At 40.9% G+C, this 26,154-nt stretch overlaps 1 pseudogene; it reads left to right on the top strand.

Annotated features, from left to right (window-relative positions):
- Positions 1–509: 509 nt before the first annotated feature.
- Positions 510–20,598, top strand: LOC133773489 (uncharacterized; annotated as a pseudogene).
- Positions 20,599–26,154: the final 5,556 nt, after the last annotated feature.

Raw genomic sequence — 26,154 nt, 5'->3', positions numbered from 1 at the left:
AACAGGAAGGACTGGGCCAGATCAAAGCCAGGATCCTGGAACTCTAACCAGGTTTCCCACATGAGTGGCAGGGATCCAATACTTGAGCCCTCATCTGCTGCCTCCCAGGGTCTACATTAGCAAGAAGCTTGGTCAGAAACAGAGCTCAGGCAATGTCTTAATCATTGTGCCACAAAGCCCACCCCTCCAAATAGGAAATTCTAATCTGCAGCAATTCAATAGCTTTGTTGAGAGAGAATGTTTGTTATTTTTTCTCCATTTGTAACATATTTAGAATCAGATCTGGCTTAAGAAATCAGTAAACTTGGCCACCCAGGGAGGGAGATTGGAGATAAAGTTGCATAAGGGAGGAAACCTGAGGTGTGTAAATGCCTAGGGGCCAGGCACTTTCCCCAAATATTAGGCACTAAAATAGACACTGAGAAATACTTGATTGGCCCAGAGTCCTGAAGAGCTGATTCCCAGCCTCATCCTGTCCCTCAGTTGTCTGACTCCTCTTTCCTTACAACATGACACATACAGCAATTTTCCTCCTGGCAGGTGGAGTGGCCACAGACATCTCCAACACTGTGGTAAGCACCCATGGAGAGGGTCAAGTTGCTGCAGCAGGTGCATCACGCCAGTAATTAAATCACTGCAGACAAGCAATACAAGGGCATTATAGACAGTGCTTTGTATCCCCAGGAGTCCTGTCCCTCTGTCCTGGTAACCTGGCCAACGTCATCAGATACCTCCCCACCCAGGCTCTCAACTTTCCTTCAAGGCTAGATACAAGGGGCTGGTGCTGTGTAGTAGTGGGTAAAGCCGCCGTCTGTGACACCAGCATCAGATATGGATGCCGGCTCAAGTCCCAGCTACTACATTTCTGATCCAGCTACCTGCTAATGCACCTGGGAAAGCAAAGGGAGATGGCTCAGGTACTTGGGTCCTTGCACCCACATGGGAGACCCAGAAGAAGCTCCTGGATCCTGGCTTCAGATGGGTGCAGCTTCAGCTGTTGGGGCCATTTGAAGAGTGATGCAGATCGATCTCTTTCTCTCTGTAACTGCCTTTCAAATAAATATATCTTAAACAACAACAACAAATAGGTAAAACCAAATCATCCTGGGTGGTGTGGACAAGAGGACCCAATTTTGACAGTACTTTGCAAGGAATCTGGCAGCCAGTGGCTTGTGTTTTGTGTATCTTCTTGATTTTGCCAGAACATGTTTAGCAGTTCACATAGATAAAGCTGGAGCTGAAAGGAATTCAAAGCCCTCAGTGACTGCCTCTTTAAGATCTACAAATCTGATGGGATTAAGGGCCTGTGGCAAGGCTTTAATGTGTCTGTGCAGGGTATTATCATCTACCAATCTGCCTACTTTGGTATCTATGAGACTGCAAAAGGAATGCTTCCAGATCCCCAGTTAATTTCCTATCCATGTGGTAGTGTTCATTGCCACATGATGATACAGTTAGGGTGTAAAAGAACTGGTAGCATGTACACATGGCATTCTTGACCTCTGGAGGAAAATTGCTCGTGATGAAGGAAGCAAAGCTTTTTTTTCAAGGGTGCATGGTCCCAGAGGCATGGGAGGTGTTTTTGTGCTTATCTTATATAATGAAATCAAGAAGTGCATGTACGTTATTCCCTAGGTTTTTTCCCCCTGTGAACAGGCGTGTTGTATTATATAATCTTGAGCATTCTTGACACTCTCACCTGTCTATCAAAGGCAACTACGTAATGTTTGAAAACAGAAAGCAAGAATATTCTTCTGACTAGTTTTTTCTTAAAGTCATTTCTATGATGATGATGTGGTGGTGGTGGTGGGACAATTATATTTATTTCAGTCACTCCTGATAAATAATAATGAATTTGAAGAAATAAAAATATATATAATAAAAATGTATGAATTTATGAGTTCATGAATGAACTTCATAATGATGCTTCTCTGTAGTATCAATAGGATCAAATAGGAACAAGGTAGAAATCAAACAATAAAAACTTAATTAAAAAGGAATGTATGGGCCGGTGCTGTGACATAGCAGTTAAAGCCACCGCCTGCAATGACTGGATTCCATATGGGCAATGGTTTGAGTTCCAGCTGCTCCACATCTGATCTAGCGCTCTACTATGGCCTGGGAAAGCAGAAGATAGCTCAAGTCCTTGGGTCCCTGCACCTGCATGAGAGACCTGGAAGAAGCTCCTGGCTCCTGGCTTTGCTTTGGATCAGGTCAGCTCTGGCTGTTGCAGCCATGTGGGGAGTGAACCAGCAGATGGAAGACCTTTCTCTCTCTCTCTCTCTCTCTCTCTCTCTCTCTGCCTCTCTGTAATTCTGCCTTTCAAATAAATAAATAAATCTTAAAAAAAGGAATTCCTAAGATTATACAATTTTCTTTATGCCTTTAACCTCTCACTAAATGTTTCTATAGTCTGGTGTTTGAATAGGAATGTGGCTTGTCACTATCTCCTCCAATATAAAATTAGCATTCTGACATAAAATTTACTAGGTAATAAATTTATTTAGTGTTGCTTAGTTCTAATCCCCTGTGTATAATTTTAAAATGATGTTTTAAATTATTTATTTATGTATATGTATTTGAAAGGTGTAGAAAACAGAGAAACAGAGACAGAGATATAGTGAGACAGAAACCGCTTCCACCAACTGCTTTATTCCCCAAGCGCTCAAAACAGCCAGGGCTGGGCAAGTTCAAAGTTAGAAGCCTGAAATTCAATCTGGGCCTCCTACATGTGTGTCAGGGACCCAAGTACTTCACCCATTACCCTTCCTCCCAGGGTGCACATTAGTAGGAAGCTGGAAGTGAAGGCAGAGATGGAACACAAACCTAGATGCTCGGATATGGCATTCGGGCATCCTAAGAGGCATCTGAACTGCTGTACAAATATGCCCATCCTGAAAGTATTATGTTTCTGAAACTAGAAAGTTGAGATCTGAACTTTTGTTTTTAAGATTTATTTATTTAAAAGGCAGAGGTACACAGAGAGAAGATGGAGTGGGGAAGAGAAAGCTTTCATTCTCTGGCTCACTCCCCAAATGGCTGCAACGGCTGGGTCTGGGCCATCCAAAGCCAGGAGCCAGGAGCTTCTTCCAGGTCTCCCATGTGGGTGTAGGGGCCCAAGCACTTGAGCTATCATCCACTGCTATGCAAGGCACATTAGTAAGGAGCTGGATCAGAATCAGGGCAGCCGGAACTTGAACCAGATGCCTACACTTCAGGCAAAGGCTTAACCTTCTACAATACAGCGCTGGCTCGAGATCCAAATTTCTGATAGCAATTACCATTCACTGATGTTGCCACAGTCTGAAGGAGGCGGTGTGCATGTATTGATTTTTTTTAATGAAATCTTCCAGTAAAAATAAGAGATCTATTTCCACTTAAGGTGTAATTCCTCCACTGCCCAAATAACTACTGTTGGCGGTATAGCAACCAAGAAGCTGAGATAACCAGGCTTACAGCACCTGTGGGCTTAGTAACCACACTCCAGAACTTCTATAAAAAATGTGTTTATTTATTTTAAAGGCAGATTGAAAGGCCAGCATTGTGGTGCAGTAGATTAAGCCAATGCCAGAAATGCCAGCATCCCATATTAGTGCTAGTTTGTTTCCTGGCTGCTACAGTTCTTATACTCTTTCTCTGCTAATAGCCTGGGAAAAAAATCAAAGGAAAATGGTCCAAGTGTTTGGGCCCCTGCACTCATGTAAGAGACCTGGCCTAGCTCCTGGCTCCTGGCTTCAGCCTGGCCCAGCCCTGGCTGTTGTGGCCATATGGGGAGTGAACCAGCAGATAGAAGATTCATTCTCTCTCTCTCTCATCCCGTATATGTGTGTACACTACTTTGCTTCCAATCCAGCTTCTTGCTAATGCCCTGTGGCACAGCAGAAGATGGCTCCAGTATCTGGTTTCTGGCCACCCATGTTGGGGGGCTGGGTGGAGTTCCTGGCTCCTGGCTTCAGTTTGGCCCAACCTGGCTATCCATTCAAGGCATTTGGGGACTAAACTAGTAAATGGAAGATTTGTGTGTGTGTGTGTGTGTGTACAGAATATTATACATCAATGTGAGCCAGTGGTCACACCCATTGTGCTGTAGAGCATCAGGAGGTGCTACATCCACCTTACTGTGTTTCAGCACCCATCATCCAACCTCTCCTAGTCCCTGTCCTCTGCCCTTCTCAGCTCGTGGTAATCACTTATTTACATTTGGATTGAATAGTTATATAAGTATATGAATTATTATTAACTTCCACATATGAGAGAGAGCACGCAGTATTTGTTTTCTGTGTCTGGCTTATTTCACCCTTTTTGAATCTCAGTCTTCCTATTCATCAGGAGCAAGGATTTTGGAAAGATTGCTTGGACTGATGTCTTATTTTTTTTAAGATTTTGTTTACTTGAGAGGTAGAGTTACAGAGAGAGGAATAGATGGAGAGAAAGGTCTTTTGTCCACTGGTTCACTCCCACAAATGGCCACAAAAGCCAGAGCTGGGCTGATCTGAAGCCAGGAGCCAGGAGCTTCGTCCAGGTCTCCCATGCAGGTGCAGGGAGTGTTTGGGCCATCTTCTACTGCTTTCACAAGCCATAGCAGAGAACAAGTGACCATGAGAACATGTATGCTTCTTTCTTATAATACTTGCCTGACCTGAATAACTGTTCAGTGTTAACAGCTACTGTTATTATCGTTTGCAAAATGGTAACCATGGATATTGAGTGAGCCTATGATGTGAAATGCCTGACACAAAAGGAGCTTCCCTTTTATAACAGCCTGGAGTCAGGCACAGGTGAGCATGAAGTGGGGACACCTGAGAATACCAGGATGCACAGTGATTGATGACAGATGCATCTCCAGCTTCATGATGTTCCCCTCATGACCAATAGCATTTACTTATTTATTTGAAAGGCAGAAGTACTCAGATAGATAGAGATCTTCCATCCACTGGTTTTCTCTCCAAAAGGCCACAACAACTGGGGTGGAGCCAGGCTGAAGCCTGGAACCCGGAACTCCATCCAGGTCTCCCACAAAGGTGGCAGGGCTCCAACTACTTGGATCATCTTCCACTGCTTTCTCAGGCACATTAGCAGGGAGCAGAATAGGAAATGAAACAGCCAAAATGTGAACAGGTGTTTACAAAGGATGCCAGCATTGCAGGCAGCAACCTAACCCCCTGCACCACAACACTGGTCCTATCCCTTGGTTTTTGAGAACCTAGGTCCATGTGAATTGTTATGATCTGGAGCAGAACAAACATAAACATTTCAGCCTGCATTGACCCCTTTATGGTTTCAGAACTGCAGTTTTCACAGCCACTTCCTCAAGCATTGCCACTGACTAGTCATATAACTTGACAACTTTTACTAGTTTCATTTCCCTCCTCTGCACATGAGATGAGGGACGTCTGCTAATTGCACTCGAATATTCCCATTGCGTCTATTACTCTGTGAACTCCACTGCTATACTGGCATATTCCTGGAAATTCTGCTGTCCCTCCCCTATTCTAAGGTCCTTTGGAAAAGCTCTTTTATCAGATATTCTTTCTGGTTCTATGCACTCTTATTTCTTCTTGGCAGGCTCCCCTCCTTCCCTCCCTCCTTCCTTCCTCCTTCCTTCCTTCCCTTCTTGTGGTTGGTGGTTTAGTTTTAAAGCCCCTATCACAACATGCCTCTCTACCAGCATCATCTGACTGATAACTCAGGCAGAGAAACCCCTCACTTTGGTTCGACAACAGGTACCCATTGCGAAACTTACTCCTGAATTCACAATACGAGTATATACAGGGGATAATCAGTGTCCTATTCTGAAAAGTTTTCTCTTTTTCATATAAACATTTAAAATACTAGAAAATGCACATTTTATATTTACATACTTTTCCAACCTTTTGCTAGGGATAGCTGTTTAACATTTTGTCACTTTTTAGGAAGGGCAAAATGTAGTCAGATGCCACATTATCATCACCTGAAGAATTTCGTGTTGTGAGTTTATGTTAGAGTAACAGACATCTGTACGTGGCCATTTTCATTAAAGTTCATACTCTCAGTAATATCACATCAACATATCTGACCACACAGGGCTTGAGCAGACCTTTTCAGTGTAGCATTTCACAGAAGTTTCTCATTGACACCTTTTTTTTTTTTTTAATCGCAAGTGAGAACCTGTGGGGAATATATTGCGCTTCTTTCAAACCCAGGACGGTGGCATATTAGCCAATTTTTGTTCCCACAACTGTTTCCCTAAGACAAGTTACTCATGAAGGAAGCAAAGTTTACTTTGGCTCCCAGTTCTAGAGGTTCATAATCTAAGGTCAGGTGGACTCCACTGGTTCAGTAGCTTTACCCTCTCCCCTTCAAATTCATCCTGGCCCAGCCTCAGCCATTGTGGCCAGTGACCCAGTGGATAGAAGACCTCTCTCTCTCCCTCTCTCTCTCTCTGCCTCTCTCTGTAATTCTGCCTTTCAAATAGATAAATCTTTAAAATTTAATATATTTGAATAATTAACATAAAATTAAAATTTATGTTATCTTTATGCATATTTTAGTTTTGCAATACCAATGGAGTTGAGACAAATTTTAAAAAGTCTGAGGGGACTAAAGTAACACTTCTAAGTAAATACTTTGAAAGAAAGCTGTCTTTTAGAAGTGGCAAGATACAAAATATTTACTAATGTCCTCATCTTTTCTTTATTTTTTTAAGGAAACTCTTATCTCATTAAATCGCCCAGTGCTAAGTAACTTAAAGAACCAAAGGCAAACATATAAAACATGCTCAAATCTCTCAGGGGAAATATTAGGAAGTAAAGATCTAGGGCCAAAACTGAAGTGAAAAGTGAATGAGTGTGAACTTAAACTTTCTATGAAGTTATTACAATCCAGAAATAGTCCCTAAGTTATTTGGTTATTGTTTTTGCATTCACGGTTTAATTGGTTTCTTTGGCAGTGTGCGGTATCGAAGAGAGTCAACAAGACAGCCCTACTTCCTTTTTTCTTTGAATTTAACTGCACTAAGAGCTTCTAACACAGGAAGCTCCGTGTCCTCGACTGCTGAGCACCCAAACCAGTACATTGCTTTCTGTGCCTGTGCCCCCGGCCTTCCAGCACTCTACCTCCTACAACTGGGGCTCTTTCTCCCTCCCTCCTCACTGCGGAAGCCCTGCGTTAATTTTGCATATGCAATATTATTCAGGCACTGATTGTCCCTTCCTATTAGTATTCATTTCTCTTCCTGTTCATATTTCGAAAACTCAGCCAGAATATGTGCAAAGAAAGGACAAAGAAAAAGTGAAACTGAACACATTTGCGGGTTTTTTTTTTTTTTAATTAAGAATCTTTCTTTTTAAAAGGACAGTTGCTGAAAGAGGTAATCAACTCTAGGTTACAATTAGATTTCAGAATAATTTCAGAATTTCTTATGTATTTACTACTGTACTAATTGCTAATAATAAAATGCTTACATATTTTGGAAGTTCATTTTTATTTAAAAGACAAAACTTGGTGGGGGGGTAGGAGAGAGAGAGAGGGAAAGAGAGAGAGAAAGAGAGAGAGGGAGAGAGAGAATCTTCTTTTTGCTGGTTCACTCCCAAAATGCCCACAACAGACAACAGTTAGGTGGAACAGGCCAAAGCCAGGAGCAAGGAACTTCCTATCTATCTCACATATGGGTGGCAGAGACCCAAGTACCGAAGCCAGCACCTGCTGCCTTAGGGTGTGTGTTAGCAGAAAGCTGCATCGGAAGCAGAAGTAGGGCTTCATCCCAGCCACTCCCATATAGAACATAGCTGCCCCAAGAGGCAGCTTAGTCCCCTGTGCCATAACACATGTCCCTATAAAACTGCGCTTTACTGCCTAGATTTACCTTAAGCTTACCAATGAAATCAACAATATGCTGTTTGTTTTAAATGGATCTGTTTCTGTGTAACATTTAACCAAGGGTGTCTGAGGTACTTGGTTATTAAATGTTAAACACATTTTGAAATCCTTTATGTAAACTGCATATTATGTCAGTAAGATATTTTACACATACACACTAACAACAAGGCTAAATAAAGCACAATCTATTCATATGGTAAGATTGATATTAACAGTAAAAATGTTGTTTCATTTAGCATTTTTCTATGTTAAATGAAAAATAGCATATATGCTACAGCAAATGATCACACCAGATAAAAATAGACAAATGTATTAATAGAAAAAGACCATTAGGAAATACAAAACACCAAATATGTTAATGTCTGGCAAATAAGACTAAATCATTAACTTTTCATTTTAATATTTTTCTTGAGCATTTATACTTTTTAAGCTTGGGCCCTGCACCCCATGGGAGACCAGGAGAAGCACCTGGCTCCTGCCTTCGGATCAGCACAGTGTGCTGGCTGCAGTGGCCATTGGAGGGTGAACCAACGGCAAAGAAAGACCTTTCTCTCTCTCTCTCACTGTCCACTCTGCCTGTCAAAAAAAAAAAAAAAAAAAAAGAATATTGAGTAGTCACTTTACTTCAGAAGTGAAATATGAGAGAACAACTTTCATGTTGCTGAATGATCTTTGACAACAGGGTGCAAGGTTATAAAGAAATATTCTGGCAAAAAGGAGACTGAAGATTCTGCTCCTGATACTTTAAGTCAAGATTTTGTTATTTTGTCGATGAAGGCCGTCAAATGAAAGTAACATCCCTTTTATTTTGTAGCTCTACTATCCATTTTGTTTTATTAATGTCTGTTCTCCTCCATTAATTTGAACAATGGAAAAGGATGTCTCTTTCTGTCCACTTACATAATTAGGACAGCAATGCCAATGTACTAACATTTATTGAACTATATAGTTTTTTCACAAGTTCTGTATATATAATGTAACATGTAGACAAAAGCACTTGATAAAATGTGTATTTTTATATTCATAAACTTATCTTAAACATCTTTCAGGGCAAAAAAATGGCTTTATTTTTAGAGTCCTGAATATTACAAAGCATGGAGAAAAATCAGAGAGGTGGTAAGAATACCAAGGTGCTCAGACTTCACGAATGCAATATCTGGAGACTGCCACCTGTGGTGCCGGCATCTCATATGGATTCTGGAACATGTTCTGGCTGCTTGTCTTCCAATCCACCTCTCTGCTTATGCCTGGGAAGGCATTGGAGGATGGCCCAAGTGCTTGGGCCCCTGAACCTGCGTGGGAGACCTGGAGGAAGCTCTTGGCTTCACCTTGGCCTAGCCCCGGCCATTGTGGCCAATTTGGGGAATGAACTAGTGGGTAGAGGATCTTTTTCTCTCCTTTTATCTGATGGCAACTCTGCCTTTCAAATAAATAAATAAAATCTTTTAAAAATGCAATATCTGAGTTCGATATTACTAACATGGATATTTATAGCTGAAATTACAATTAAGTTCCCACCATGTACCTTTGTTGTGTGAGGATAAACAAAGTATGTGTGTATGTATCATATACCAGGTTCCAAATAAATAGCACTTTGGGGATTTTTTGGTTTTTACTAAGGGCATAATAATGACTTATTCATTTAAAAAGATGATTAAGTGGGCAAAATGACATTATGTATTACTTTTTATTAAATCACAATTTTTCCCCTTCCATATGTCAACCTACAAAGTACACAAGGATCTTGGAGAGAGACTAACATGACAATAGAAAACCTTTCTAGTGTTTATGTAACAGAGTTAGGTCCCAGATGTTTACAAAGGACATAAAAATTTCCAGAAAACAAATTGTTTAGAGTGTGTGTGTGTGTCATTAATTTATAATTTTACCAAAACAAGACTGAAATTTAATAGATGATTTCGTTGTTTACTCGCTCTCATTCTCTCCCCAGCTGTTTTCCATTAGAAAACATTCCACGAGTGGGATGCCAAGGAGGAGGGGTTTGTAAGGGGCCTGCGCAAGCTTGGTGTACAGTACTTTTTGGAAAGAGTGTGAGAGCATGGGAGCTGGGGTTGCACATGACTCCACCCAGGCCCAGTACAAGGAGAAGGACCAGAGCCCACCTCTTGGGACCGCCTCCAGGGAACCCTGCTGATAGTATCCTCTCATACAACAGGTTTCCTATAAATCTATGCAAGAAAATTAACAAATGAAGCCTGTGATTGTAGAGAAAATTGAAATGATGTTATTTCAAAGATTAAAGGGAAAAAAGAAAGGAGGAAGGGGAGATTGAGGGAAGGAGAGAAGTATGATTACCTTAGAATTATACATGAAATCTATTCTTTCTATATTAGTAACAATTAAAAATAAATAACAATCTACCTAAAACAAAATTGCATGTTGCATCTTCCATGTAAAATTCAAAAGAAGAGAGATGCTTTTTTGAAGGTACTTTCTGGTTTGTCTATCCTTTGCTATAGCAAGGGCCTGTTCACGCATGTAATTCCAACTTATTCAAGACCGCATCACTGTGCTATAGATGCAAAAGCCCAATGGAACCTGACCAAGATAAGGGATCTGGTTCCATGGTCACTGCTGTTTCTCTGGCCACTGTTTTCAGTCCTTCCCACACAACCAGATTCCCAGTTTGAACAAATTTGATCGCCACACCACCATGGATAAAGGGGTTCCACTGAGATCCAAGTTGCCACTCGCAGCTCTTGGTGTCGGATGGCTTTCTTTATGGTGCCAGCAACTTTATCCTCTTTTGGACTGATGGTATTTCGGTCTCTGTTTTCAGAGATGACGTACATGTCTGTCCATTTTTTAACTAGAAAATGTATGTGCTATTTTTTTTTTAAAAAAGGGCCAACATTTAAAATCCATGTAAGAGTTTCTAGGAAGCATCTAAAAAGCAGTTCCTATTTTACACGATTAGTAAAGTTCAATGAATAATTGATGACTTATTTGTTTCCTGCCTGTTTCACTGGCAGAAATACAGCAACTGGTCTTAGCACTCATATAAAAAAAGGTGTTAGTGTAACACATCAACAAAATTTTTAACTGCAATGAAGTCACATGTTTTAAATAGGTTTTAAAATAAAATAATCTTTTTGCTATAATAATTCTAATAATGGAATTTAGAATACTTAAATTGGAAAATAGCATGTGTGATAGACAATTTTTTAAAGATTTATTTTCATTTATTTGAAAGAGAGTGACAGAGAGAGGTAGAGACAGAGAGAGAGGTCTTCCATCTGCTGGTTTACTCCCCAGATAGCCACAATGACCAGAGCTGAGCTGATCTGAAGCCAGGAGCTAGGAGCCTCTTATGGGTCTCCCATGTGGGTGCAGGGGCCCAAAGACTTGGGCCATCTTCTACTGTTTTCCCAGGCCACAGAAGAGAGCTGGACTGGAACAGGAGCAGCCAGGACTAGAACCAGCGCCTATACAGAATGCCGGCACTGCAGGCTGAGGCTTTAACCTGCTGTACCACAATGCCAGCCCCGTGATAGACTTTCAAAGCTAATATAAGGCTTAGGCAGTGTGTTTTACTATTTCAGAAAGGTAAAGGACTCCCCCTCCCCCACCCACACATCTACCCAACCCCACGAACCTGGTACAGTCAGGAAATCCCAGTTCATCTTTTACACCATTTCTTGATAGGAAAGCCCCAATGTCAAACTCCACTCATATGGAATCAGGGTTAGTTTCTAAAATGTTTGACAACGCAATGACAAGAAATAGTAATAAACTCCCATATATGAGCTAGTGACTCTATTCTGAAAAGGAATCTTACTCTTCATCAGAAGTGAGGGAAGAGGCTGCAGCATTTTCTTTTTAAAAGATTTATTTATTTGAAAGTCAGCACTAGAGAGAGAGAGAGAGAAGGAGAGGCAGAGAGAGAAAGAGAGAGAGAGAGAGGTCTTCCATGTGCTGGTTCACTCCCCAATTTGCCTCAATGGCCAGAACTGTGCTGATCTGAAGCCAGAAGCCAGGAGTTTCTTCTGGGTCTCCCACATGGGTGCAGGGACCCAAGCACTTGGGCCATCTTCTATTACTTTCCCAGGCCAGAGCAGAGAGCTGGACCAGAAGTGGAGCAATCGGAACTCAAACAGGTGCCCATATGGGATGCTGGCACTACAGGTGGCAGCTTTACTGCTACGCCACAGCGCTGGCCCCAAGGCTGCAGCATTTTAAGAGTTGTTGGTGGCTGCCAATTGCCTGCAACTCCATCCTCATCAGAAGTTCTCCTTTGGCAAGAGTTTGATAGACGGCATAAGAAGTGTGGGGGCAGAATAGATTCCACGGAGGACCAGTGAACCCTGTTTTCTCACCTGAAGGTGCTTGAATGCACATGCAGGGATCACTTACAATCCCTGCACTAGGCAGTCACTTCTCCAGGATGCAATGCACACAAAAGGAGAGCTGGGAAGTTTGATCTGCTCAAATATCTTCTTGTCCAATCAGGTCTCTCAGAAGGAAGTAACGAGTGTGCTTGTTATGTGTGCAGATATGCGAGTAAAGTTTGAGTTCTTCCTTTGAAAGAAATTGCTCTTAAAGGAGAGTTTGGCACATCTGCCTAGCCCTGGAAATAGATTTAATAATGGACTCTGTGAAAATGAGGGAATAAAGGCCTTGCATAGATTGATAGCACACTAGGAGTTTCTGCTCCCAGAAGGCACTACCTCCACATACTGTAAAGAATGCTCTCTTTTGATTCCCTGCGGGTCTTGGTTACGTGGGCTCCAATTGTAACCATTAAACAAACCTCCTTGTATAGCTGGCCCATGTCTTTATGCCTGGCTGGAGGGAATAATAACCCTATAGCTATGCCACCTGCTGTGTGGTTGCTGGGAGAGTAGATTAGCTATGCCTGTTTTGATTTCAAGTGAACGGACCCCTGGCAAGCCAGGTGGCCAAAATAGTTTCTTAGGTGGCAAGACTGCCACATTCATAGACTTGGTGGTTCATCCTTACAAATACCCTGCACTTGAATGGCACTAAGCTTCTTCACTAAAAAATGTACAGATACACGATCAGTTTTGTTTGCCTGCCTCTCTTGTTTCCATTCTTATTCCCTCTCAGCCATTCCCTCCTTCCTTTTTTCTTTTGAAAGAATGTTAAGAATATAAGGATGTCTCAGCATGTCTTATATCTTCAGGAAAATCAGACCAATCCGTTTACACACATTGTCTACATCAGGAAGTCAGAAATCAGTGAAACCAGGCAGCTCTGAATTTTGTGCTCGATATATTATTACTCATGAGCAAAGTATTTGCCTGAAGGCTTTACCCAGCTGTTCTCTGATTTTCTCCAGCAGGAATAAATACAATGTCAGAACGAATTGGTGGCCAGTGTATATTCAGGCAGTGAAAGGGTGTGTGGTTTCTGTCCACTTCCTGAAGTGGGAGAATCCAGTACTAAAGATCCTGAGAGCAATAGGGAGGAGTCAGTCCCCCAGGGGCAGTGGGTTGAGAGAACCTAGACAGTGGCGAAGGAATTTCCCACTTGGTCTCCTGTGTGTACAGCAGCTTCTCTTCAAGGTGAGATTTGTATATTTAGGGATCCATGAAGGTGTCATGGAAGAAGAGAATACTTTTGAAATAAGTAGATTGCAAGAAAGCACATTTTTACAAAATTAGCAACGGTGATTAGTAAAACCAAATTACTGACAGAAATTAAAGTTAGGATAGCTAAAATTCCTAAAGTACTGTTTCCAGTGAATAACAACTAATTAGCTTCTTCTGTGCCAGAGGCTGGGGGTAGGGGATAAATGTGGATTTCTTTTATGTCCATTTTTCTTTTTCAAGATTTCTTTCATTATATGCACTTTTTTTCTCCCATGACTTTTCTCAAGGTTTATATGACTGATTCTCATGTATTCTCTTGGGTATTTTCTTCTCTTAGTTGAAGCCAATCAGCAATTATGGCTCTGTAGTTTTTTTCTTTGCAGCTTAATCTTTTCTGTGTGTTAAGTGACATAGGCTTGAGCATTTGCCAATAAATACAGACTTCCAATGAAGTTTGCCTTCAGTCACCTATAAAAACATACAGACATGTACACAAATATAAGCTCTTAGGGGGAATTTATTATTTAAATAAACTGATGATTTTTTTTAAATTCAAGGAATACTTTTGTAATGAAAATACACATCTCTATCTGGAAGCAGAATGAAAATAAATGCAATCTTCTAGCCCAGCTCCAAATCATTCTTTACAAAATGATTACAAATTCTATGTCAATTCCTTTAAAACAGGTGGATTTTCTCTATGCTGTGTTTTAGTTCATACAGATTTGTCTCCTCTAGATCCTAAAGGCTTCAACAGAAGCATATTTTTATTCCTTCTTTCTTTTCCAAAATTGTTCTGCCAATTTGAGCCTGCAGAGCAGCCTTTTTAAAAATGATCCTTTATTTGTCATGCGGAGATCTTTGAGGAGTCATAGTTTATTGATGTCTTTTCTTAGAAGATCCATAGAGGTTTCAGAGGGTGTCGAAATGTAAAATAAAAATATCTTTCAATTTTCCATTTTTATTTTTCCATATTTTCCTGTTATAACTAGCTTTTTATGCCTTCACAGTTCAGAATTAGTTATGGAAAAATCACTGAATAGGGACAGGCAATTGGCCTACCGGTTAAGATGCTGGTTAAGATGCCTATGTCTCACAATGGAGTACCTGGGTTTGACTCCTGGGTCCAGTTCCTAACTCCAGCTTCCTGCTGAGGCACGTCCTGGGAAGCAACAGTGACGGCCCAAGTAACTGGGTGCCTTCCACCCCTGTAAAAGACCTGGATTTATTTCCTGGCTCCCAGCTTCCGATTTAGCCCAGCATTTAGGGAATGAACTGGCAGATGGAAGTGCTCTTTCTCTGAGTGTGTGTCCCACTGATTCTCAAATATATTAAAGTCACTGAACATTCTGTCTATTGGAATCTGCTTGAACTCCATCTTCCATGTGAGAGCAAGGCATTATAATTCAGTTGTTTTGACAGAGCTGAGCTCAGCTCTGTGGAAGACAAGTAGGGCTTCTTTCAGACTCAGAGAGTGAGAAAGCCATTTGTTGCTTCCTAAATTATGAAATTAAACTGGTAAAAATACAGCATATCAACACAGTGATGAAATACAGTCATTCAACTTACCTCCCCTCTATCACACTGCTCAGGTACCTGTTTCCTCCTTTTTTGGTGCTTAGTCCTATAAGCAGCAATGCTCAAGAGAACTCTCTGAGATAACAGAAATGGACTCTATCTGCCCTGTACAATATGACAGCCATCAGTCCCATGAGACTGTTCAGCACCTGACATACAACCAGTGCAATTGATGAGCCAAATTTTTCCATTGTATTTTATTTAAATTTTAGCTGCCGCTGGCTACTATACAGGATAGAATAGCCTTAGAGTTAGTTGTTGCCGGTGGCTGGTTAGAGAAATATTTGTTATTATCAGATACAGCTTTTGAAGGATTATAATTCTTCTCCCACAACAGTGCTCTAAACAACTATAATTTTAAAAAATTTATAATTAATATTTCTGTAGTTTAATAATGATGTAGATTTAAGAATTTATTTTATTTATTTGAAAGGCAGATTTAGAGAGAGAGGTAGAGGCAAAGAGAGGTCTTCCATCTGCTGGTTTACTCCCCAAGTGGCTGTAATGTCTGGGGCTGGGCCAGGCTGAAGCCAGGAGCCAGGAGCTTCTTCTGGTCTCCCATGTGGGTGCAGGGGCCCAAGCCCTTGGGCCATCTTCTAATGCTTTCCCAGGTGCATTAGCAGGGACCTGGAGCAAAAGTGGAGCAGACAAGACTCAACCTAGTGCCCATATGGGATGCTGGCATTGCAGGCTAGGACTTTAACCTGCTGGACCACAGCACCGGCTCCAGATTTAAGAATTTAAAGGGGCTGGGGCTGTGCATTTTCTCCCCACAACCTTCACTTTACCTAAGGTTTTCCTCTGATAGTTTCTTTTGTTTCTCCTTCCTTCCCCCCCCCCTCCCTCCCTCCCTCTCTCTCTCTCTCTCTCTCTCACACACACACACACACACACACAACCAATTCAGATGCCAAATTGATAGCCAAATCTGTCTCTACCTCTCTCTGTAACTCTGCCTTTCAAATAAATAAAAAAATTTCTTAATTGATAAAGAAAGTATCAGAGAAAACCTTAGGTAAAAGTGAAGGCTGCAGAGAGAAAATGGCACTTGTTGTTTTAGCCACTCCTCCCAGAAGGTCACCTGACCCCAGAGGAGTTCTCTGGGGACTCTGCCATTGAAACCCACATGGAGTCCCCCTGGCAACAAAGGCATGCCTGGGATGCTGAAAGTAGCACACATGTGGGGCCAAGGAGCCGGACTATCAATGGTCTGTCCACTTTAATAATCCCAGCTGCGTTCCAAGAATTTAGAAGTCTTTTCTCTCATGGGAAAGGGATCAGAACTGCCTCTCTGCCTGCTGTAAAAATCTCAATGTGTTCTGTTCCTCCTGAGTTTTTTTTCTCTCTCTCATTTAAAGGTTTATCTATTGTTTCTATTATCCATTGCTTTGCTTTGTTATAAAATATTTTTTCTCCCAGTGGAGAAAATCTTGAGGATAAAAGAACTGAGAATTTTATCTTAAGGGCTTCTGTGTCACTGCTAAGTTTCTAAGTATTCTTTATTTCTCAATGAATACCTTAATTGGTAAAAGGAGATTTCCTAGAAGTGTGTTTTATGATCTGTGATGATATACAAGTTTCATGCACACAAAATAAAGAAAACTTTAGAGGCGATATGAAAGACTATGGAAAGTTGAAATTAGCTAACTAGAGTTATTCATATTTATTTATTTAGATTATTTACTCATGCAGTTAATTTTTAAATTCAGGTAATAGTAAAGGAGATATAAATTAATATCATTTGATGTAAAATCTATTTCTGCCCTGCCCCTGTGTGTTTAAAGCTGACAATTGTCCCTTCCATATTAACACGTGGAACATTCATTCTAAAACTTAGTGAATATCAAAAGTTATTCTAAGAAATGTTTGTGAAAATAGAGCATCTGAAAAAGATCTCCTTCCTCATTCACTGACAAACTTTTTTTCCATGGTTCTGATTCTATTTGGCAGATGTTAAGTTACTCATTGGTAGTTTCATCTGTTTACTGTGACACTCCGGGTAGCATTGTGGCAGTCATGGGTGAGACCTGCAGCAGGGCAGGAGAGGACCTAGCATAGGTGGACTTGAAGATACACAGAAATTACTCATTTTAACTTTGCTTCCATTAGGCCTAGTAATGAATGCCAAATGACAAGGAACAAAAGTCTTTGATTTCCTTTCTCTTGAAGTTAGGTTTAGTTAGCTTGTTTTGGATATTTGAACTTCTTTCTCAAAAGAAGAAATAACTTCTTAGCACTTTCTAATCAGCAAAGAGGTTCTGAGCTGGGGTCAGTTTTTTCCCCTGTGATTTCTGATTTATTTCTGGCCATAAAGATGAAATTCTATTGTAGTCATGAAAATGCGATTAATTAAAGGAATGATTTTAAAAATTAAAAGGCTCAAAAAAATTAAAAGGCTCAAAGTTTCATTTTTGTCAAAAAACGTTGAATGATGAGCTGGACTCCAACGTTAGGAATTCCTCAGGAGTGTTGAGAAGCCCCAGTCACCACAGGCAGAGCTGGTGTTTGGTAACAAACTAAAGCCACAGGTAGCTCTAGAAATGAGGAAGTAGTGATACTCCTGCAAATGGAGTGGTGGCTTCTTGTGGTTCCTCACCCATTAAAAAAATACAGACAGCCATCAGTTTCAGTTTTTCAGACTGTATTTCTATGTGTGGTGCATACTTTAGTCTGCTGTTCTCAGAGACAGTCAAGTTTGCATGCAGCCAAGTTTTATTGCTAATCGATTCAAACACCATAGTTCCTCTGAGCTAAATTCTACTTCTTTTTCTTGGTAATCACAGCAGGCTTTTATGGAGTGTTGTTTGATATCTCAATTCTCCAGACGCCTTGTGAGGTAGATATTATTATCCCTTTACACATAGAAGAAACTCAAGTTCAGAATGTCTAAGTGGGTTATCCAAAACCAATACACCCAGGTCTCTCTAAAGGCAAATCCCTTTCACGCTGTGAAAATTCTCTCTGCAACCTTTGTTTAGTTGGACAGAAAAGGGACTAAATCAAGAAACCCCTTTCCATCTAGATTTACCTTCATTTTCATAAAGAATGTATCGTATTCACTTGAGCTCTGTGAATAATTAAAAGTTAGCATTTAATAAGGTGCTTGCTTGGCATGTAGATGATCCTATTCTTTGTTCTCCTTTTCCTTCTTCTATTACTGATGTGGCTTATCAAACTAGAATAGAGCAATGGAAAGGAAAATTAATTGATGAGTATTGGTTAAAAATAGCTTGAGGAAAAGCATGAAATAGGAACAAAATATAGTTGAAGGATATGGATTTTTTGTTTATTCTCTGTTATTTAGTCTACTCTGAGGGCCATAACAAAATTCCAGACATGGCAGCAGACAACAGAAACCTACTTTCTCAGAGTTCTGAAGGTTTGGAAGTGCAAGATCAATGTGTTGGTCAATTTAGCTTCTGGGTAGGGTTTCCTCCTGCCTTGTGGACGGCTGTCGTCTTCTTTTTTTAAAAATATTTTTATTTATTTTGCTTGAAAGTCACAGTTACACACAGAGAGAGAAGGAGGAGCAGAGAGAGAGGGGAGAGAGAGAGAGAGGTCTTCCACCCGCTGGTTCACTCCCCAGATGGCTGCAATGGCTGAAGCTGCACAGATCCGAAGCCAGGGGCCAAGAGCTTCCTCCTGGTCGCCCATGTGGGTGCAGGGGCCCAAGGACTTGGGCCATCCTCCACTGCTTTCCCAGGCCATAGCAGAGAGCTGGATTGGAAGTGGAGCAGCTGGGACTTGAACTGGCGCCCATATGTGATGTCGGCTACGTGCTACGCCATGCTACGTGCTACGTGCGGCTGTACGTGCTACACCACAGCACCAGTCCCCTTCTTCTTTAAAGGTTTATTTACTTTTTAGTTACACAGAGAGAATTACAGAGAAAAAGAGAGAGATGAGAGACAGAGGGAGAGGTCTTCCATCCACTGGGTCACTGGCCACAATGGCTGAGGCTGGGCTAGGATGAATTTGAAGGGGACACAATTCAGTCCACAGCACTCATGAATTCACTATTCATTATACTGGGCTTGTCTAAGAGTAATCTTAGTATAACATCATTAAATCTTAGTAATCATCATTAATCTTAGTATATCATCATTAAAATCCCATGATTATTCCATTGCTCAAACAGTGAAACTTTGTTAGAGATTTATAAAGATTTGAAAAAGAAAGTTTGAATACCTCAGTAATAAAAATAGAAAAATCTCTAATAAAATTGGTTATACTAAACCATAAGCTTGTAAGTACTACAAATATTTATTCATTATATAGAATCTAGTTCTATTCATAAATCAATTTTATTGTTGACCAAGAAAAAAATTAACTATTTCCTCTAAAGTAATTATTTGACTCAGAAAGCTTTGCATTTACAATAGATAAAGCATTATTATAAAACAAAGTCCACAATTAAACAAGCCCAGCCCATTTTCTGGCCAGGAAGCTAAATCCTGCAGGTTATTTTGAGAAGCATTAGCTTTCTTCACCATAAAGACTTATTATTTATTTATTATTTCTAACATTTTATTTAAGGTATACATTATTATTTATATTCCACATCTATATCATGTGTGTAACTAGTATGTATCAGAATGGAATCTTGCCACTAAATTTGTTGGGTTGTCACCTACTGCTGCCTTTCCAGGCACAGTAGCTGGCAACTGGATTGGAAGCAGAGTAGCAGAGACAGAAAGCATCAAAGGCCCCACCTCTTCACACTGTTACTTTATAGGTTAAATTTCCCCCACATGGCCTCTGGGAGACAATAGTCAAACCACAGCACACACCTGAAAGGTATAATGAAGGTCTTTCCCACTCCCAGCCTCCAAATGCCCACCTCCTGATTCAAAGGTAACTATTCTTGCTAATTTTTGTTTCATGTATTACTGATGGTCTTTCCTGATTTATCACAGAGATTTCTCATCATCCTCCTGCTGTTAAGTGGATGCATATGATTTCATTGTACAGATATACTACAATCTTATCAACTAGTACTTTTTTTTTCTTGGTCTATTTTCTGTTGCTATTACAGAGGCTGATGTCCTGGCCGGGGCAGGGGGAGGGTCACCTGGCTGTAGCATAACATGGGAGAGAAACAGAAAGAGACCTTGCTGTATGTAGAAGGGAGAGATGGCATTGTGAGACAGAAAGCAAGAGAGGTTCAGGGGACAAGCTTGCTCTTTTTATAACCATCTACTCTCACAGCAACTAGCCAGCATCCATCAAGAAATAGTTCTCAAAGACCTAGTTACCTTCCACTAGCTCTCCCCTCTTAAAGATTATGATATGGGCAGATGACCCTTGGTTTCACAGCTTGACCTGTGTGGTGGTATAGGCCCTGTTTGACAGTTCCAGCCACGCAGTGTGGCAGTGCGACCTGCCGGCAGCTGCAGCCTTCTCCTGTATGACTGCCAGGCTGGCTGGGGAGACAGCTGTCTTCACCACTGAACTCCTTTTGTGTGCACAACACAAACTCTCTTCCAGTTCTGTTTTCTGTGCACCACCAAGTACCCCCTACCCCCTACCCAAATCCATGCAGAAATTCTACAATGTTGCAAGCTTATTTCCAGCTGGAAATATCCAATAGGGCTCTAAGATCCCTGCAGTGACCTTTGGGTCATTATAATGTCACTATAATAAAATTACCATGGGGAACACTTGCCCTCCCATCATATACCTGATGCCATGACAAATTCCTGTATTTCCAGAAAAGGGCACAGAAATGGGTGTTCCCCAAGCCCTACCCCAAACTCCACTCCACCTTGAATACTCAACTGAGTTCCACTCCAGACACCAACCCCTGTGTCTGCCCATGGTTAAAAGCATGGTTGGAAACTTTTTGAGGGTTTTTTTGGTTGTTGTTGTGTTTTAAATCTTCTTATGTTTTGGTTCTTTGTTTATTCTCTTTCTCTTGAGCTGGTCTGACTCATTTCTTCAGTGTGTACTTTTGCTTTAAATAAACCCTGCTTTCCTGTACCGCTTTATGCCTCCGCTTTGAATTCTTTCACATGTGGAGGGAAGAACCTGGAATGGAGCTCAGCTGGGGGCCCTATTGCCCACAACAGTTACAATTCCCTGATACTGGAGGCCAAGCTCCAGCACAGGAAACTTTATGGGACACCAACAATAACCAAATCATCGCAGCCTTATATGAATATTTGGGTAGTTTTTTTTTTTTTTGACAGAGTTAGACAGTGAGAGAGAGAGAGACAGACAGAGAGAAAGGTCTTTCTTCCGTTGGTTCACCCCCCAAATGGCCACTACGGCCAGAACTGTGCCGATCTGAAGCCAGGAGCCAGGTGCTTATTCCTGGTCTCCCATGCGGGTACAGATGCCCAAGCACTTGGGCCATCCTCCACTGCCCCCTTGGGCCACAGCAGAGAGCTGGACTGGAAGAGGAGCAGCCGGGACTAGAACTTGGCGCCCATATGTGATGCCGGCGATGCAGGCGAAGGATTAGCCAAGTGAGCCATGGCGCCGGCCCCTGGGTAGTTTTTAACAGTCGCTAAAATAATGAATGCTGTCCTTGGTAGCCTTACACATACATTATTTTGTACACATGCAAATACACCTATATGATGAGTTTGCAGAAATGCAGTGACTAGATTAATGGGTATATGCACCTATCACTTTTGAAGAACTTGCTTAATGTCCTTCTTATGGGGTGTACCAATTACACAACCTCTAGAATTACATGAGAGAGACTGTTCGCCCCCAGAATATACATTTAGTTGAAAAAAATTCTCTTAATATACTATCTTGTACTTAGTACTCAATGAATATTTGCTTAATTAAGTCATTAATATATAACCAAATATCTACATTTTAAAACATTCTGTTACTGTTTTTTAGAATATTCATTTACTTATTTGAAAGAGTTATATAGAGAGGCAGAGAGGGAGGGAGGGAGGGAGAGAGAGGGAGAGAGAGAGAGAGAGAAAGAGGTCTTCCATCCACTGGTTCACTCCACAAATGGTTGCAATGGCCAGAGCTGTTATGATCCAAATTCAGGAGCCAGGAGCTTCTTCCAGGTGTCCCATGGGGGTGCAGGGGCCCAAGCATCTTCTACTGCCTTCCCAGGCCATAGCAGAGAGCTGGGTTGGAAGTAGAGCAGCCAGTACTTGAACCAGTGCCCACGTGAGATGCTGGCACTGCAGGTGGCGACTTTACCTGCTATGCCAAAGTGTTGGCCCCCATTTTGTTACTATTGTTTGAAATATGTATATTGATATTATATTTAACAAACTACACATATTAATATATATTTATAACCAGTCCATTCATTCATTTATTCACAAATGTTTACAGTGCTCCCATTGTATGCCTAGGACTGGAACAGCAATGCAGACAAGACATAAAAAGAGAAAAGGTAAGAGATAAGTAAAAAAGGTACATATGAGGAAAAGTAATGTAAAAAAAAAAGTACCAATATGTGGATTAGAGGGACCAGTCCATTTGAGAAAGTGACTTTTGACTTGAGACAACAAGTAAGAGGAAGCAGTCATACAAAGAGTTTGGAGGAGAACATTCTAGTAGAGGAACAGCACAGTCTTTAGGGAGGACATATCTGGAGTTAGAGGTTAGAGAGGAAGGTGAGAAACAGATCAGGTCTCTGGGTCCTGGTGAAGATTCAAATGTCAGATTTTAAGAATTGTATTTGAGAGGCAGAGAGACATAGGCAGGGAGGTAGAAGGGGGACAGAGAGAAAGGGAGGGAGGGAGGGAGAGGGGAAGGGGGAGGGGGAGGGAGAGAGAGAGAGACAGAGAGAGAGAGAAGAGAAGAGAAGAGAAGAGATCTTTAACCTGCTGGTTCACTCCCCAAATGCCTCCAACAACAAAGGCTGGAGCAGACAGAAGTCCAACCAAATCTCCCACATGGGTAGCAGGGACCCAGGTACTTAAGAAAACACATGCACCTCCCAGGGTTTTGGGCATTAGCAGGAAGCTTAGTTTGAACTGAATGAGCTGGGACTTGAAACAGGCACTCATCTATTAGATGGGATGTGGTTATTCCAAGGGGTGTCTTTAATGCTGCACCAAATGTCTGTGGCAGAATTTTAAATAGAGCCATTATAAAATATGATTTACCTTCTACAATGTCATTCTGGTGGCTGATGGGAGGAATTATCAACAGGGACAGAGGGGGCTGGTTGGGAAGCCATTGCAGCAGCTGAGATAGAATGGTGTTCCAGGTTGGAGGGGGTGATCATGGAGATAGAGACCTGGAAAAATTTGATGCGAGTTGTTGATGTAGTGGATTTGGTGACAACAGGAAATAAAAAGTCACTGAGGATAATTTCTACGTCTTGGACTTAAACCAACTGGGTGGTCAATAGTGGAAAGATTGTAGAGCTGTTCAGAACTGAAGGTTCTAGTGTGTACATGGCACATTTGAGGTTACTGTGAGACACCCAACGGAGCGTCTACTAGGAGTAGACGAATTTAGAACTCAGTGGTGAAGTCTGAGCTGTAATGTGGAATTCCCAGTGCATGGGAGGCATGTACATGCAAGGACTGCATACGATCACTTAGGAAGATTACGTAGAAGGAAGACAGGAGGAACGCTCCAAAACAAGTAATAAGCAAACACTCAATGCACAATGCTCCCCAGCATCTGTAAATCCTCCAGCATACTCATAGGTTTCCCTGCTTTAGGCCTGTTTTTGAGATGCACTAAATAACTTATTTGCTTCCTCAGAATGTCTTTTCTGCCTTTTATATGAGGGTTCTTCAAAGAAATTTGTCAGAGAACTTGTTTAAGTAGAGCTGTTTTTGTATAACTATCTTGAGGTGTTGACAAGATCGATTTGGTGACAGAAATACTGGTTAGAATTGGATATTAGGTGACAGAGAGGGTCCAGGGGTGCAAAGGTGAGAAGTGTTCAGAACAGGGACAAAGGAGCAAAGGAAGCCGTGAGACCAGGGAAGGTAGTATGTTATGGCACTTGTAGGTTTTTCATTCAAACGAGAACTTCTGAGAACAAAATTTGTAGTTCTGGGATTCCCACTTTCTTTTCCCAATGAAGAAATACTTTGTTTTCCTTTAATAAGTCACACTTATTATCTGGGTGAAGGTCTTTCATGGAGCAGCTACTCCATACTGTAGAGTTTATATCCCAGTAGATTCAATTTTCAAACAAGATATCCAGAGGCAGTGTCTGTGGTATTTTATTTTAGACTAAATGCTGCATAACATATACTAATATTTCCTTTATTCCCACTAATACTATGATTCTATTAAAGAAAATGATGAAAAACTGTTAAATAGTTGGGCCTGGTTTGTTTTAGAAAACTTCAAAATGATTTTTAATTCAATTCCATTTCCTATGGTTTTCTGTTATGCACTAGTCCATTCTATGTAAATTGAATTCCAAATAACATAAGCAAAATGTTCCCTTTTTGCTTTTAATTGATACCATAAAGGCATTTGCTATTTCCTAGTTTTGATAATGTAAAATATAACTGGGTTAATACACTAACTAGTTCAAATCATTTACTTTGGCAAAGATTCTTTGCTTGGGCAAAGCTTGTTCATGCTTCTGAGTCTTCTGGAAGGCCCATCTGTGCACTTCCTCATGAAATCCAGTTTTAGCAAAGAACTCTGCTAAGTCTGCTTAGCAAGAACCACCCCCCTATCCTCACCCTCAGTATCTGATTACCCTGGATACCTGATCAGGTTCCTCATTGGCCATTGTCCCTGGGTGTTGTCAGATCAGCCTGGCCTGTCTTCAGCAAGAATCTCGTTAAGTTGGTTTAAAGAGGATCCCCTTACGTCTAAGGGCTCCTCTTAGTAATTTCCATCCACTGACAACCTCACCCCCACCCCGCCCTGCTCTCTGGCTAGGAATTCCCTCTGGTCTGTGCTTTATTCAGCACTGAGTCCAATCTCTACCCAATGCAACAAGACACCCTTGAAGTGGATTCTACATCTATGGCAGGAATCATGACTGAAGGTTGTTTTTTTTTTTTTTTTACTATGCTTTAGCAGTATAGTATGCTTTATCATGGAATAACTTTTCTTTAACAATCTAGAACTAATCATTTGTATGTGTAAACATTTCCTAAGACTTCCCTTTCCCATTTTGGATCATTAATGTGTGTGTGTGTGTGTATGTGTTTAAATCAAGATGCTAACTATCCCCAATAAAATGTCCTATCTAATTATAAGATTTTTATTATTATTATTTTTTATTTATTTGAAAGACAGAGTTACAGAGAGAGGTAGAGCCAGAGAGAGAGAGAGAGAGGTCAACCATCCCCTGGTTCACTCCCCAGATGACCACAACGGCCAGAGCTGCACCAATCTGAAGCCAGGAACCTGGAGCCTCTTCTGGGTCTCCCACATGCATGTAGGGACCCAAGGACTTGGGCCATCTTCTACTGCTTTCCTAAGGCCATAGCAGAGAGCTGGATTGGAAGTGGATTGAATTGGTGCCCATATGGGATGCTGGTGCTGCAGGTTGGGGCTTTAACCCACTGCACCACAGCACCGCCCCCTAGTTATAAGCTTTTTAAAAAATATATTATTGAGCTATACATTTTGTTAAAAGTCACAACCTTTTCATGGTTAACAAAGGCCCTTTTCCCCTGACATTAATTCAATATTCTGTTTCATATTGATTTTCCCCAGGAAGTTCATATCATAACATATTTTATATGTATTCTAACCACTTTTCTGGATTCTTATTGAGTTGTTAAAAGAAAAGCTTAAAGAAATGCAATTAGGTATTTTTTTTTTCCTCTCATTTTCAATGTGGGAAATTTCGAACTCCATTGCCTGTTTCCTTAGGTGCTTCTTTGATTAATGATAAAACTTGTTCTCAAGGGAAAAATGTATATTATCTCAAAAATAAAAAGAAAAATAAGAAAGGAAGTAGGAGAAAGGGTGGGAGTGAGGGAGGGAGGGAGGATGGGGTAGGAAGTGTCCTTATGTACTTAAAACTGTATGTATGAGATACATGAAATTTGCTCCATTTATACAAATAAAATTTTTTAAATAAAAGAAATCAAAAAAGGGAATGGAGTGACTGCCTGCCATATACCTCTTCTGAAACTAACAATTAATCAAGGCCACTCCTGCTACATTTTCTGTATTTTTTGCTTTAGTTGGCTTGTTTTTTCCTATATTTTCTTAAGAATGTTAT

This window comes from Lepus europaeus, chromosome 14 (genome assembly GCF_033115175.1).
Source record: "Lepus europaeus isolate LE1 chromosome 14, mLepTim1.pri, whole genome shotgun sequence".
NCBI classification, from domain to species: Eukaryota; Metazoa; Chordata; class Mammalia; order Lagomorpha; family Leporidae; genus Lepus; species Lepus europaeus.
The sequence above is the reverse complement of the archived record's forward strand: the minus strand, read 5'-3'. Positions and strand labels throughout refer to the sequence as shown.